This window comes from Mastomys coucha, chromosome X (genome assembly GCF_008632895.1).
Source record: "Mastomys coucha isolate ucsf_1 chromosome X, UCSF_Mcou_1, whole genome shotgun sequence".
In the NCBI taxonomy this organism is placed as follows: Eukaryota; Metazoa; Chordata; class Mammalia; order Rodentia; family Muridae; genus Mastomys; species Mastomys coucha.
Window position 1 is genome coordinate 70785988 of NC_045030.1, and position 15634 is coordinate 70801621.

At 37.5% G+C, this 15634-nt stretch overlaps 1 pseudogene; it reads left to right on the top strand.

Moving 5' to 3' along the window:
- The first annotated feature begins 15260 nt into the window (after nucleotides 1-15260).
- On the top strand, nucleotides 15261-15360 carry LOC116096309 (annotated as a pseudogene).
- Nucleotides 15361-15634: the final 274 nt, after the last annotated feature.

The window sequence follows — 15634 nt, forward strand, 5'->3', positions numbered from 1 at the left end:
GAGGGGAAACTGGGAATGGAGAAATTCGCATGTAAATAAAGAAAATATCTAAAATAAAAAATAAAAAAGAAAAAAAAGAAAAAAGAAAAAAAAAGAAAATAAGCAATAGAAATCAAGGTTACTTGGCATCATCAGAACCTAATTCTCCCAACATAGCAAGTCCTGGATACACCATTACACCAGAAAAGCAAGATTCAGATCTAAAATCACTTATCATGATGATGATACAGGACTTTAAAAAGGACATAAATAGCACCCTCAAAGAAATACAGAAGAACACAGGTAAACAGCTAGAAGCCCTTAAAGAGGAAACACAAAGATCCTTTAAAGAATTACAGGAAAACATAACCAAACAGGTGAAGGAAATGAACAAAACAATCCAGGATCTAAAAATGTAATTAAAAACAATAAAGATATCAAAGGGAGACAACTTTGGAGTTAGAAAACCTAGGAAACAGATCAGGAGTCATAGATGGAAGCATCACCAACAGAATACAAGAGATAGAAGAGAGAATCTCAGGGGCAGAAGATACCATAGAAAACATTGGCACAACAGTGAAAGAAAATGCAAAAAGCGAAAATCTATCTGGATCTATTTGGATAATGTTAACTACTTTCTGAGCACAAGCTCTGTACCCTTAATTACATATATACTTGACTCTCTCGTAGAAGCATATATATCCAGCTCCTAGGGATTAGGATGTGTGCATATTTGAGGGAAACAACATTTTGCCTAGCATGTTACCCAACATCACATATTTAGAAAGTAGTAGAGGCAGATATGCATCGAGTCATTTGGAGCCATAAGGCTCATGTCCTTCCTATGAGTTCATAATACCTTTCTAGTAGGTTTAATTAGTTATGGCATATAATGATAAAAGACAGGGGTGTAAAACATCTTAAGCAAGACATATTTGATTTTTTGTAAACAAAGTCTCTTTCCAATTGTCAATACAATTTATACTTTTTAAATAAAGCTCTTAAATCATTAAAGTTTAAAAACAATCATTGCTATTTTACTCTACATTCTGAAGGAATGGTGAGAATATATACTAAATATACATATCATTTTTCCAATAAATGCAGAGAAAAATTGCCAGAATCATTTTGCTAATTTATTCAAGATTGGGCATGCTTAATCTTGGCAGAAATAAAAGCACTTAAAATACAAAACATTCTCTAAGATCTATTAACACAAGAAATGCAAAGTTTCAATACCCAGGCACACACTGCCACCAATTGTCAGGAATAGTACAGGCTTCACAATATTTCCCATAAGGGGGCAGGCTGACTCCCACTGTGAAGCAGGGCTTATTTTCCTTTTACAGCATATTTTACTGGAGTCCCACACTTCTTTAGATCCAGACACTGGTAGAGCCCTTGTCAGCGTCACATGGAGCAGGGTAAACAATAAAGCTATTAAAGATCACTTTTCAGAGTTGAATCTGCCTATCATTAAGGGCTGACACAGACACCAATCACATTTAAATCAGATGCTTAATAACAATGTTAGCTAGAAAAAAAAAAGTACAGAATACCCAAGATACAGTCCACAGAACTCAAAACGGTCAACAAGCTGAAGGGCCCACTTGAGAGGGAGAAGAAAGCAATCACAAGTGGGGAGGAGGGAGGGACCTGGGAGAGAAAGTGGAGGGGCAGAGTGGGAGGGAGAGGGGAACAGGATCTGGTATTGGGTGAAGAAAAGGACTGAAGCCCTGAGGGCCAGCAGAAAGAATGGAAACAGGAAACAGGAGATAGGAAGTTGGATGGACCCTCCAGAATGTACCAGAGACCTGGGAGGTGAGAGACTCTCAGAACTCAAAGGGAGGGACCTTAGATGCAATGCCCTGGCAGTAGGGAGAGGGAACTTATGGAGCCCACCTCAAGTAGGAAGACAGGGCATCAAGTGAGGGATGGGGTTGCCATCCCACAGTCAAAACTCTGACCCATAACTGATCCTGTCTGAAAGAACTGCAGGGATGGAAATGGAGAGGAGCCTGAGGGGGAAAAAGGTCCAGCGACAGGCCCAAAGTGAGATCCAGCTTAAGGGCCTGACACTATTACTGAGGCTATGGAGCTTTCACAAAAAGGAACCTATCGTGCCTGCCTTCCAGAAGACCCAAGAAGCAGCTGAAAGAGTAAGATGCAGATATTTGCACCCAACCAATGGACAGAAGCTGCTGACCCCTGTGGTTGAATTAGGGAAGGCTGAAAGGAGCTGAGGAGAAGGTCGATCCTGTAGGAGGACTGCAGTCTCAATTAATTTGGACCTCCAAGATCTCTCAAACACTGGACCACCAAATAAGCAGCATACACCAGCTAACATGAGGCCCCAACACACATACAGTAGAGGACTGCAGGGTCTGTGTTCATTCAGAGATGATGCACCTAACCCTCAAGAAACTGGAGACCCCAGGGAGTTTAGAGGTCAGGTGGGGTGGGGAGTGGGGGCATCCACGTGGAAACAGAGGGGTGGGCAGGAGATATGGGATGTGGAACAGTCAGAGGGTGGATGGGGGGATAAAATATGGAATGTAAAAAATAATTAATTAATAAAAAACAAAAATAAATTGCATGTGTGCATTTGTAAGTACATTTTATCCACTGTATGTCTACATGCTGAATACTGAGAATTTTTTTATCTTTTGAAGTACTTTGCTTTATAGAATACTAATTAATTATTATTCCAACAATGTTATACCCCTGAAAAAGTATTCTAGATCCTCCTCAATGGAAAAAATGAGTAACAGTTAGTAAATATTCTATAAGTTATCACAAACTTTGTTTTTGGTGGGGTAAAGCATAAATATAATGATAACAAAAGTCAGAAGAGTAATAGATATTCATATGTCTGTGTACTCTAGAAAAAAACGAAAGAATAAAATATTGTTTCAAGTTGTTAGAATAAAGCAAATTTTCAAATGAAGATCTAAAGTGACACTTTACAGATTGGTTAGGTTAAAATTACATCTCAGAGATAAAAGTGACAAATCCACAGAAATATGGAGTCCTAGCTCATGTGGGCAAAACGGTTCATTCTATCTAGAGTACTGAATATGTAACAGAAATGAGTAGGAGTTCTACATTAAAATGTGGATGCTTCCGTGCTTTTTAGAAGGGTGAACAAAATACTCACAGGAGGATATATAGAGACAAAGTGTGGAGCAGAGACTTAAGGAAAGGCCATCCAGAGACTGCCCCAAACCTGGACCTTATTGCGGATGCTGGGAAATACTTGCTGATGGAAGCCTGATATGGCTGTCTCCTGAGAAGCTCTGCCAAAGCCTGAAAAATACAGAGGAAGAAGCTCACAGCCAGTCATTGGTCTGCACTCTGGGGTCTCAGATGGAGGAGATAGAGAAGAAACTGAAGAAGCTGAGGGGGTTTGCAGCCCCATGGAGGGAGCAACTGTGTCAACAGGCCAGACCCCCTGGAGCTCCCAGGGACTGGACCACTAACCAAAGAATACACATGGAGTGACCCATTGTACTGGCCACATATGTGGCAGAAGATGGCCTTGTTGGTCATAAGTGGGAGGAGAGGCCCTCGGGCCTGAAGGTGTTCAATGCCCCAGTGTAGTGGAATGCCAGGGCGGAAGGATGGGAGTGGGTAGGTGGGGGATCACCTTCATAGAGGCAGGGGTATGGGGGTTTCTGAAGGGGAGACCTGGGAAGGAAAAAAACCATTTGAAATAAAAATAAAGAAAATATCCAAGAAAAATAAAAAATAAATTAAAAACTTCATACAGTTAAAAAATGGGCACAGTAAGATTTCATGAGGCTATCAATACCACATTTTAATTAAGAAACTCATTGCATAGAATGCAAGGAAAAGCTAGATAGCTTTGAGGAATGTTAAAACATTTATTTGCGAGAATGTCACTAATTAAAGTACATAACCTATACTGAAGAAAAATTGGAGAGTAAAAGATAAGTCAGAAAGGTTTTTTTCCCAATAGTCTGGTTGAGAAATAATGTAGAACTTTTAGAATAAAATGGCTCTTGTATAGTCAGTGTGTTCTGTTTTACTCTTGTATTAGATGATTGTGATTAGATGATTCCAATCAGCTTTGGAAAGATAATATTGCAATGTAGTTATTGGTAGCCACAACAACGGAAACTAAAAATCAAAATCTTGTATATAACTTTGTTGTTTTATGTATCCTTGTTAAAGTTCCTATATAAATTGGAATCAATTTCTCAAAAGCAGACAATACAAAAAAACATTTTAGAAAATATATTCACATTATCTGTGACATAACAATTGTTTTAAAAATATAAAGTATGATTATGCATTAAAAATCTCAATAATAATAAAAATAACTGCTTTCTCAGTTTGCCACTACTAAATTCTTGTGCCCATGATTCATATATTTATTTGGCTAATCATGACCAAAGCATGAGAAATAGAGTGGGTAAAACATGCCTTGTGCTTTTCTCTCCAAGGTAATCTAATTGGGAAATTCTAGAACATATTAAAATATAAAGTATGTGAATCTGAAGTAGGAGGTAGTAAGAAGTATCAAGTGAAAAATTAATAATTAAAATGTGGTTGAAAATATTTTAATAAAGACTCAACATCACTAGTCATAGAAAATGCAAATGAAAACAAGATGGCAGTTCACACTCACCGGATAGACGGTTATGACTTTTAAGTAGGAAATAACCCAATATGGGAAATTGGAACCTCATGCATTAGTGGTGGTATTTTAAAGTGGCCCAACCACTTTGCAATATAGTTTGACATAATGTTTAGCGATGGTTGCAGATACCTATGGATGTAGAAGCCATAAATGCAGAGATCTGACTGTAAATATATACCTAGATAAACATACCCAAAGGATTTGAAAACAAGTATTCAAGTATGTATTCATCAACATTTTGTGTGTTAATGAATGCACATAGCAACATTACTCATGAAACCCAAAATGTAGGATAAAACTCAAATATTCCTTAACTTATTAATAAAGTTATTGTAGTGTACTTACTATACAATAAAATAATATCCTACCATATAAGAAATAAAGACTGATATATGCAACAACTTGAACGAATCCTTTAGTCATTATGATTAAATGAAATAAAATTAACACAGAAAGCAACATATTACATGATCCTCAAAAAATAAAGTGAGAAAGTTTATAAATGGTTTCAATTTTGTTCCAAGTAGTGCCTTTGTAGTTATACATAAATATAAATATATATACATACTTATTGTTTTATGTAGGGTATAGCTCACCAAAAAGTAAATGTCTATATACTATTATTGTCTATACTTATTCTGTACCTTGGTAGCAATTTTCAAGTATATTCATGAGATGATCAAGACAATTTTACTTCTGGAGAGAGTTGGGTTGAGAATAAGGTAGAATGAAAAGCAGTTTTGTTTTGACTTTTCATATTCATATATATTACTTTGATTTGTTCAAAATGAACATATTTTTTTGTTTTTTTGAGACTAACATATATTTTTAATAATTATAAACATAATGATCTTTAAAAGTAGCCATGGTCTAAATCCTCAGTTCAATTTGAACTTAGTTAATTCAGATAGAATTTACCTTTAGAAACATTCTCCAGTGGACAAAGTCCTTGGCTAGTGGAGAACAGTTAATTGTTTATGAAAAAGGGAGAGAAGGCTACACAGGTTTAGGATTGAGACATACAGACTAGCAGTCTCTCTTCCCACAGTCTCTGTTCTCAAGGCCACCACACTATGATGCTTGCTTTATGTACATGCCTTTCCTGAATGTTCAAATTGAATATTTCATGGGATTAAAGGATTTTACAGATAAAAATCAGAAATCCATTGGGGTTATGAAATATGAAGTTGGTGGCAAGCTGACCATAAGTGATATGCTTCACCTTGTCCAAAGACTGTGGTCTATACATTTGTGTATTTGAAACTACAAAAGAGACAATACTGTAGAAGTCATACTTGAATTTCTTCTGAGACTGTAAAAGAGCTTAATGTGAGCACTCTGCACATAGTCAGTCACTACCCATGTTCTGACAGGATTTTTGTTTGTTTGTTTGTTTTTTAACAAATATTGATATCTGCTGAAATTTTGAAGATAAAAAATACTTGAAAACTTCCCTTCTCTTTTCTCTTAATGTAAATTACTTATATAATAAAACCAACTTCATAATACAAGCAAACTTAGGTTGAGCCCATCTCAACTACATTCTAAGCATATATTCTGGGGAAATTCCTTATCTGTCTGAGCTTCCACTTCCTCTGTTGCCCAATATAGAGGACATTGTACAGCATTGCTAGTGGAAAGTTGGAAAAGAAGAATACAATTGGTAGATGACTTTGAATAAGTCACTTAACTTCAGTGACCCTCAATTTTATTATCTGTAAATTTGTGATAAGGGTCCCTTTTAAAAAGTCCATTTAAATCACAGCAAAATTGTTTCGTGGTGATTAATGTATAGGAAAGCATCTAGTACAAACTTTGACCCACAGTAATTGCTCAATATGTTCATTCCCAATACTCCGAAGAAAAGTAGGAATCAAGAGAAAGGAGAAGGAAAAGCAGCTCATGCCCATGAATCCACCCCATCTAACTTAGTGTAAGTACTTTTTAATTAATAGAGAGGTCCCTAATTGAGAAAGTGTAAAGCATTGTAAATCTCTTAGATAAAACCACCTGTCATCTATTTCATGTCTCTTAGAAAAGTAAAATCAATATTTGAATTAATGGAAGAAATTAAGTGGTTGCTGAAACCATTTTGGAATTTAATAAGTTTCAACAAGAAGTGTTTGGTAAATGATGACACAGAATCCTTGCCCTTATGACATTCTTCACAAAACTTTGAGTGGAGAAAAAAAAATCAGCCAGTCTGTTGGTTGATAGGTACACTGGCAGATTAGCAGAACTAAGAGACCTGGGGCAAAGCTAAGCGCCATCACTCACCTTGAAGTCAGGCCAAATAAAATGTGGTCTTTAAAAAGTAGATAAGCAGACTGTTTCCGTGGCTGGTTAGTCCTGTGCTGACATCACCGAACAAACCACCAAGACAGCAGCAGAGAAACAAGCCCTGTTCATTTTACATGAGGGACTAAGAGCAGTTTACTATCCAGCCTACTCAAAAGAATTCAGAGCATGTATGTTTGTTATTATCCTTAAGCTTGTGAACAGGAAGATGATTTCAGTACTGTTCTCCTTACTTCCTCTCCATTCATTTCTTGGGAGCCTCTCTGCCCTTGTCTCACCTAAGCAGGTTCTGCCATGCCCTGAGCCCTGTCTCTAAACACCAACCCCAACACTCACAGAACACATTTCCAGTTCACCTATTTCGTTTTTACTCTTTATTTTTTTAAATTTCTCATACAATGTATTTTCATTGTATTTTCTTACTATATCTATAGATCAGTGCCTCACTCATCAGAGTCCTCATCAGAGAAGCTTCATCGTGGAGGAGACGGCAATTAACACCCACAACGGGACAATGTACAAAGAGTGAGAGCCTTCAGAGCACACAAGCACCTCTTTGAAGAGACTGCTTTATGGGGCTTTTTATCCGCCAAGTCCAAGAACAGCAATGAAAGAAATGGGAAGGTGAAATATAAGGTAAATAAATAGCAAAACAGATGAGGAAGAGGATGAAATCCAGCAGGCTAGTAGAAGGTCAGAGTTAGAAGGGAGGTTGAGTGTGCTCTGAAACTGTCTGCATAAATGATGACTAGCTGAAAGAGGCAAGAAGGCCAGACAGAATGCTCCCTCACAGGGAGCTGGAGACAAAAGCACTGCATGGGAATGTGGCTATACGACTAAGCTTAGACAAAGAGTGCTCTAGTCTTATTTATCGCTCGCCTTACAGTGCTCTAGTCAGTGAGGTACAAGCAAAAGATGGTCTTCTTTGTGTAATTTAGGTCAGTTTTCCTGTACAAAGCATTGCCACTGAGCCAACAAAAACTGAGTGCTGGCTTCCCTAAACAAGTCCTGGCTATAAATAGACAAATGAGAGATAGGTCCCTGCTTCTTACTTAACTACCTTAGGGATATAAAGCAAGGAAGAGTAGTGAATTCTGTCACAGGGAAAGTCAGTTCCTCCCTAAAAGAGAAAGGGAGGTAAACAAGCTAAAGAATAAAGATACCCTAGTCTATCGGTATTCTGGTTTTATCAGAATATGTGCTGCTGCCAATGTTGCAAAGCTTTGATCCACCTTGTAAGAAGTATAAGATAAATAAGAAGGATAATACCAACTAACATGTGCTTGGTGCTTAGTATTTCTGGGTGCTGAGCTGAGTGATTCACCTACACTTTCCTATAGAGAAATGAACTATAAACATCAGAAAGAGAAAGAGAAAGAGAAAGAGAAAGAGAAAGAGAAAGAGAAAGAGAAAGAGAAAGAAACTGCCCAGGGCATAATCTTTTTCTTAGGACAAGTTTGCATGGTTCTGGCCTGAGGAACAGGAAAGGCCAGTATAAATTTTAGATGGGCAAATGTAACATACTGACAGTTTGCATCCATTCTTCAGTAATCGTGACAAATTTGTGAATATAGAGTCCAATCTGACATAATGGTACAAGTTCTAGGTCATGTGATAAGAAAAGGAAGAAAAAATAAAATATCAGGCATGTAGATCGTAACAAAATGAAAACTTAAATCTCTATTTGCAAATAGCATGCTTTCTGTAATGGTGATGGAAATGGCTCTAAGCTAAGATATAACCCGAGTCTATGAGAGTCTATTATTATCATAGGAGATCTCAAACTGCAGACATGGGGAAAGATCCTAGCATTAATAAGAAAGTTTAGCAAGACTTCAGGATACAGATGCAAAGCAAAGGACCTGCAGTTGCAAGTGTGAAGCTGGAAAAATCTGAAGGAGGCATTGCCTTCAACAACTGTTAGAATCTCTTTCTGCCTCATTCTCTTTGTCTGTCTCTCTGTCTCTCTGTCTCTCTGTCTCTCTGTCTCTGTCTCTCTCTCTCTTTCTATTTCTCTGTCTCTCCCTCTCTCTCTCTCCCATGCACGCCTTTAAGATTTCAAATACTTTAAAAAACAAAGAAATTCCCTTAATTTTATTTTGAATGAATGAAGGTGCTTCATATGTTGTTTATCCCCCCCCAACACACATACCCCAAAAATAAAATAAAAATAATGTCCAGGTCTTCCTTGGTTCCTCTAAAACTTTGACATATAGGTATGGTTATCCTCCCAAGTGTTCCTGTATGTAAACTGAGGCTCATTAGAAGTAAGCAAGTTGGCCAAGGTCATAGCCAAGAAGAGTCAGAGGCATTCCAACCCAGATGTTCTTCAAGTCTGTGATCTTCCCTATTTCATATTGTTTCCATCAGTCTTCATCTTCATCTTTCACACACATACACACACACACACACACACACACACACACACAAACAGAAAAAGAATTTTCCATTATCCTATGGAAATCCCTTGTTTTTGAGGCTTTAATGGATAAGATCTCTATCATAAAAGTTCCTCTTAAGAAAAAGGATGAGACATGAGAATCCAACTGCTGTGCTCCTACTCCCCGCCCCAAGCATTATACTACTGTGTCTTGCTAACAAAATTGAATCTTAGATTATAAGAGCTGGAGGGCCTTCCAGGGTCATTTAATATAATGTCTTCAAAGTACACACAAGGAATGGGCCCAGAGAAAGGTGGATAACCTTATCTAGCTAATAACCCCAACTCCCAGCCCATGCTCTTCTTATGCTTGACTCTCTATGAGCACACCAAAGCTTAAGTCACCACTAGATTTCCAATTGCTTAAGCAATTCCTGGAATAGTGTGTCCTAGAAGCCTAAAAGCTCTTCCATATGGTAAGGCAAAATTCTGCTTCCCTGTAACTCCCCCGCCTTCCCACCCCATCAGTCCCAGTTTGACTCTCTGGAGAAATATTCAGACAGTCTTCAGACATTCCAATTTTAAAGCCAGGAAAATATCTGAGTTTGGGATATAAATTCAGCTGTCTTATGCCTCCCATGTGATCATTTCCTCATAACTTCTGCAACTTTAATTTATGATGTATAATGGCAGTTTATGCTGTCTGCTATTCTATGACCCAACTTATTCCTTCTTGTTCTCAAGTGACCAGCACAATGCAATCTGACCCATTTGGCCTTTGAGCAAGGCAGATCAGAAAATCAGCTATTTCCAGTAGATGCAATAAACATGTGAAGGCCCCAAGCAATAGTTCACAATATTACAAAATGAACACAGCTCAAGATTTCTAAAATGTAGGAGTTTCTTGGAAGAGGGATGTTTATCAGGGCCAGTCTTCTTATACAGAAGCTCAATTCAATTGCTTTGTGCAACACCTCTGTGTATTCCAGTTGCACAAGAAACTTTTGATAAGGGGAGACTTCTTACACCTTGAGTATGTATATGGAGTTTTAGAAGTCTGCCATCATTCTGTCAATGTGTCTTATTGACATTCCAGGCAGTCAAACTTCCTTATCTTGGCCATATAATCTAGCATCTGTGAGTAAAAACCTGACTTACATAGTTCTTTTCACCAAATCAGTTCTCTGAAAGTCTATGAGTTAAGCAAAATCCAAAGTTAGCATGTCATTTCTCATCTTCCCACACATTTCTGAAGCTTCTGTCTCTGCAGACAAGATGCTCATGCTTTTGTGTCTTCTTTGAGCTCCAGAATACTTTATAGCATTGGATTTTCTTTCAACTCTTAGACCACTTTGATTTGTTTTCCTTGTTTCCTTTTCTAATCTATTTCAAACACAGTTATTCTCTAATGTTCCCTTCTCAGAATACTATTTTTTTCATTTGGCTTCAGGAGTCTCTTGCATTTATTTATCCCAATGTTATGTCATTCTCATTCCTCAGGCTCTGGGGGATAATTTGAAATCAGGTACTGTGTTGTCTCTCCAGCATTGTTCTTTGTCTAGGATGGTTTGGGCTACTTAGGATCTTTAGTGTCTCTATGTATATTTTATGATTATTCTTGTCTATTTCAACACCAAAAACCATTGGAATTTGAGTGAAGATTACATAGAATCCCAGTAAATTTTTATAATAGAGTCATTGTCACACTACTAATTCTGCCAACCTATGAGCATGGAAAGTCTCTTCAACATGTACTCTCTTCTTCAATTTATTTTTTACTTTGTAGGTTTCACTGTAGAGGGTGTTTTGTTTTGTTTTAGGGAAGTTGTTTGTTTGTATATTAGTGCATTGTAGCTGTTTTCAGACACACCAGAAGAGGGCATCAGATCCTATTACAGATGGTTGTGAGCCACCATGTGATTGCTCGGAATTGAACTCAGGACCTCTGGAAGAGCAGTCAATGCTCTTTACTACTGAGCCATCTCTCCAGCCCCCAGTATAGAAGTCTTTGACTCAGTTAAGTTTATTCCTCAGTGTGTGTGTGTGTGTGTGTGTGTTTGAGACTATAATTGAAAAGGTTTCTTGGTTGCTTTTCTGATTTTTTTTCCTCAGTATGTTTGGAATTAGTGTTCAACAAAGCTGCTGTTTTCTTGTATTACTCCTGTATTCTGCTAACTCACTGAAAGTGCTAAGGTCCAAGACTTCTGATGGGTTCTTTAGGATCATATCATCTACAAATAGAGATACTATCAAGTTCTTTTCCTGCTAGTATCCTTTTTTATTTCTTTCTCTTACATAATTGCTGTGGTTAAAAATTCATGTGTTGTCTTGGAGAAGAGTGGGGAGAATAGATACGCTTACCTACGTCCTGAAGTCTGGAGAAATGCTTTCAGTTTGTCCCCATTCAGAATGATGCTAACTATAGATTTGTTAAACTTAGCATTTATTGTACTATGGTTCAGTAGAGGATTAACATCCTGGATATATAAAAAACTAAAAATGATTGGCACCAAAAGAACAAGATGTTCAATCAATAAATGAATACATGAATTGAAAAGATACTTATCAAAAAATTATAAATAGCTAATAATCTTATTTAAAAATGCATCCTCAGCTATTAGGGAAATGTAAATCAAAAGCATATTAATATATCATTTCACCCTAAGCAAGAAAATAAGAACATGTTGCTGACAATAAGTAGAAGAAGAAACTTATACACTGTTGGTAGGAATGCAAATAAATTAGTTCAACTCCTATGGAAATTAGTATGGATATTCTTTTTAAAACTAAATATAGAGCTGCTATATGATACAGTGATATCCTGCTAAGAATATACCTGAAGGAATCAAAATCACCATACAACTGAGATACTAGGATACTTATAATTATTATTGTTGTACTACATACAATAGCCAATAAATGAAATAAGCTTAGATGCCAATCACAATAGAATTGTCAAGATGACTAAGGAGTATTACTCATTCATTAAAAGAACAGAATTACATCATGTATAGGAAACATACAGAAGTAAAACAAAATTTTCATAATGAAACCCATAACTATATAATTGATATATGCTGACACAAACAGATTTTTCTCTTATATTGCTAACATTCATTTCCTAGTATCTGATCCTCCTCCCTTTTATGAGTTCTAGGCCATGTACATTAAACATTTCTACATTGATATTTTACTAAAATAGCATAGCCATGATCATACATCATACTCAAGTTGCTTCTTTTTTTTTTTCTCTTGGTTTTTCAAGACAGGGTTTCTCCGTACAGCCCTGGATATCCTGGAACTCACTCTGTAGACCAGGCTGGCCTCGAACTCAGAAATCTTGCCTCTGCCTCCGAAGTGCTGGGATTAAAGCTATGTGCCACCACCGCCTGGCTCAAATTGCTTCTTAAATATGATGGTCTCACTATGTGACCTATTTTACTTCACAACAACATCCAGCTAGTGATTCAGGAGTAAAACCCCAGTGGTCTCTTTTCTTTTAATCCTCCACATAGCAAATATTGTCAAGTAGAGTTGGATCTACCCACACAATTCCTTGTACATGTATTTTCTATGTTTCAATGTCTCTAACTCAAGTTTCAAAATCCAGATTTATTCAAAAGTTTACTGATCATTAATTCTCAAGTTCCCTGTATGTAACTCCTATAATAATTATCATCAGTTATTATTTCTACCTTGTCATATCTCTGCTCATTTTCAAATTCCCTTTACAGATTTTTTTCTGTAATCATGTTGCAAATATTCTGAACTTTATGGGCCATGTAGCCTGTATCATAATTGCTCAGTTTTGCTGTTTTTAGCATTAAAACAGCCAAAGACAATATGCAAATTTATAAACTTTATAATATTGTACAATTATTATTTCTTTTGCAGAAATAAGTATCCAGCTGGACTTGGCTCCAGGACCATAGTTTGACTACCTCCATATTTATACAGAATTCATTTATTTTCCAGAATGGAATAAAAATATATCAATAAATTTATAGCAAATTATTTCTTACTTTAGTCTTGTCTTCTAAACAACTTGTAAATGCACCATAGTTATCTGAATACAGTTGTCCAACTCCATGTCCTTTTCCATGTTGTTTCCACTACCTGCAATTCACTCTTTTGTGATTTTCTCTGTGACAATTTTTTATCTCAAGAATCTTTAGATACTGGGAATTATGTGTGCTCTCTATTAATTTTTTAAAAGAATTTCATACACAGAACATGAGTTCTGTATTCATATAATATTCCACCCCATCCTCTATACCACCAACTCTTTCCATGTCCTCTATCCTCCCGCAAACTAATGACTTCTCTCTTCATTATTGTTATACATATATAAATTCAACCAGCTGAGTTCATTTAGTATTACTCATGCATACAGATATTCAGTGATGACCAAATGGAATTGGATAACCTATCGGGGGGGCTTATCCCTGAAGAAGCCATTGTCTGAACCTCTTCATTTAGAGATGGGCTTTTTGTTTTTGAAGATGAAAATTCAAAAATGGTAATGGAGAAATGGACATCATTTGTGACCATTATAAGCCAGGATTTGTACCTATACTAACACAAAAACACAAATTGAGCATTGTCAATGAACATGAAATACTTTTCCTGATGACTTAAAATCATGGAAATAAGACTAGATAGAAGTGTCATGTTCACCAGTATTTTTCCATTGTCAATATTGAGACTATGAAAGTTAAGGGGCTTGAAAAGAACAACAACAAAAAAATATATAGATTACCCAGTATACAATTCACAGAACTCAAAAAGGTTAACAAACAGAAGGACCCAAGTGAGGATGTTTCAATCCACTTGGGAGGGAGAATAAAGCAATCACAGTGGTGGGAATGGGGGTGGACCTGAGTGGAAAAGAGGACATGGAGGGGAAGAGTGGAACATTATTAGGTATTGGGGGAACAGGACTGAAGATCTGAGGGCCAGAAGAAATAATGGAAACAGGCAACCTTGGGAGGTAGAAGGTGGGAGAACCCTCTAGAATGTACCAGAGACCTGAGAGGTGAAAGACTCTCAGGACTCAAAGGGAGGGACCTTAAATAAAATAACTGACAGTAGGGAGAGGGAGCTTGTAGAGTCCATCTCCACTGGAAGTGGAGGGATGGGGTTGCCATCCCAGTCAGGTACTCTGACCCAGAATTGTTACTGTCTAGGGGAACTATAGGGACAAAATTGGAGAAGACACTGAGGGAGAGGAGGTCCAGTGACAGGCCCAAATTGGGATCTAGCTCTAGGGGAGACCCCAAGGCCTGACACTATTACTGATGCTATGGTGTGCTTACAAACAAGAGCCTATCATGACTGTCCTCTGAAAGACCCAACAAGCAGCTGAAAGAATCAGATGCAAATATTTATACCCAACCAATGGACAGAAGCTGGTGACCCCTGTGGTTGAATTGGAGAAAAGTTGGAAAAAAACTTTGGAGGAGGGCAACCCTATAGTAAGACCAGCAATCTCAACTAAACTGGACCCCTGAGATCTCCAGCCACCAACCAGGCAGTATACATCAGTTGATATGAGGTCCCCAACATATATACAGCAGAAGACTGTCTGGTCTGAACTCAGTCAAAGAAGATGCATCTAACCCTCAAGAGACTTGAAGCCCCAGAGAGTGGTGAGGTCTTGTAGGGTTGGGGTAGGGAGTGGGACCATCCTCTTGGAGACAGGTTTAGGGTGGCAAGTGTGGGAAAGAGGTATGGGATTTAGGGCAGTCAGAGAGTGGACCGCGAGAGGGATAAAGACTGGATTGTAAAAAAATAAATTAAAAAAAAAGAACAAAAGAAAAAATAACACCATAAAAGTATTGCAAAACTGATCATAATTTTTAAAAATTAAGAAAATGTACTATAAAGATATTAATGTTATATATAATTTTATCTGGTGAATTTTCAAATATATTAGCTTCAATTGGCCCTAGCAGCATTACACGTGTGTTTCTCTGTCACACAAGCATCAGTAGGTGGCAGAGAGGAGAGAGGCTATGTCTATGTTTAGTAACCTAACATTCCCTGAGAAAAGCAAGCATTAGACAACCACTAGTTTGGAAACAACGAACCTGGACAGGGAGCTAGCCTGAGATGACCACCAGTCTGGCAGCCCCCAGGACTGGGAGAAAGCCAGAGACTAGAAGAATCTCACTGGAAAACATGGGCCTTGGGAAGGAGTGAGTACAAGACAGATGCAAGGAACCACTTTTGGGCTGGCTGGGTGAGGAGCATACCTAAGATGACCACCAGACCAGCTCCATGGGGCCTGGACAGGGAGCTAGCCTAAGATGTAC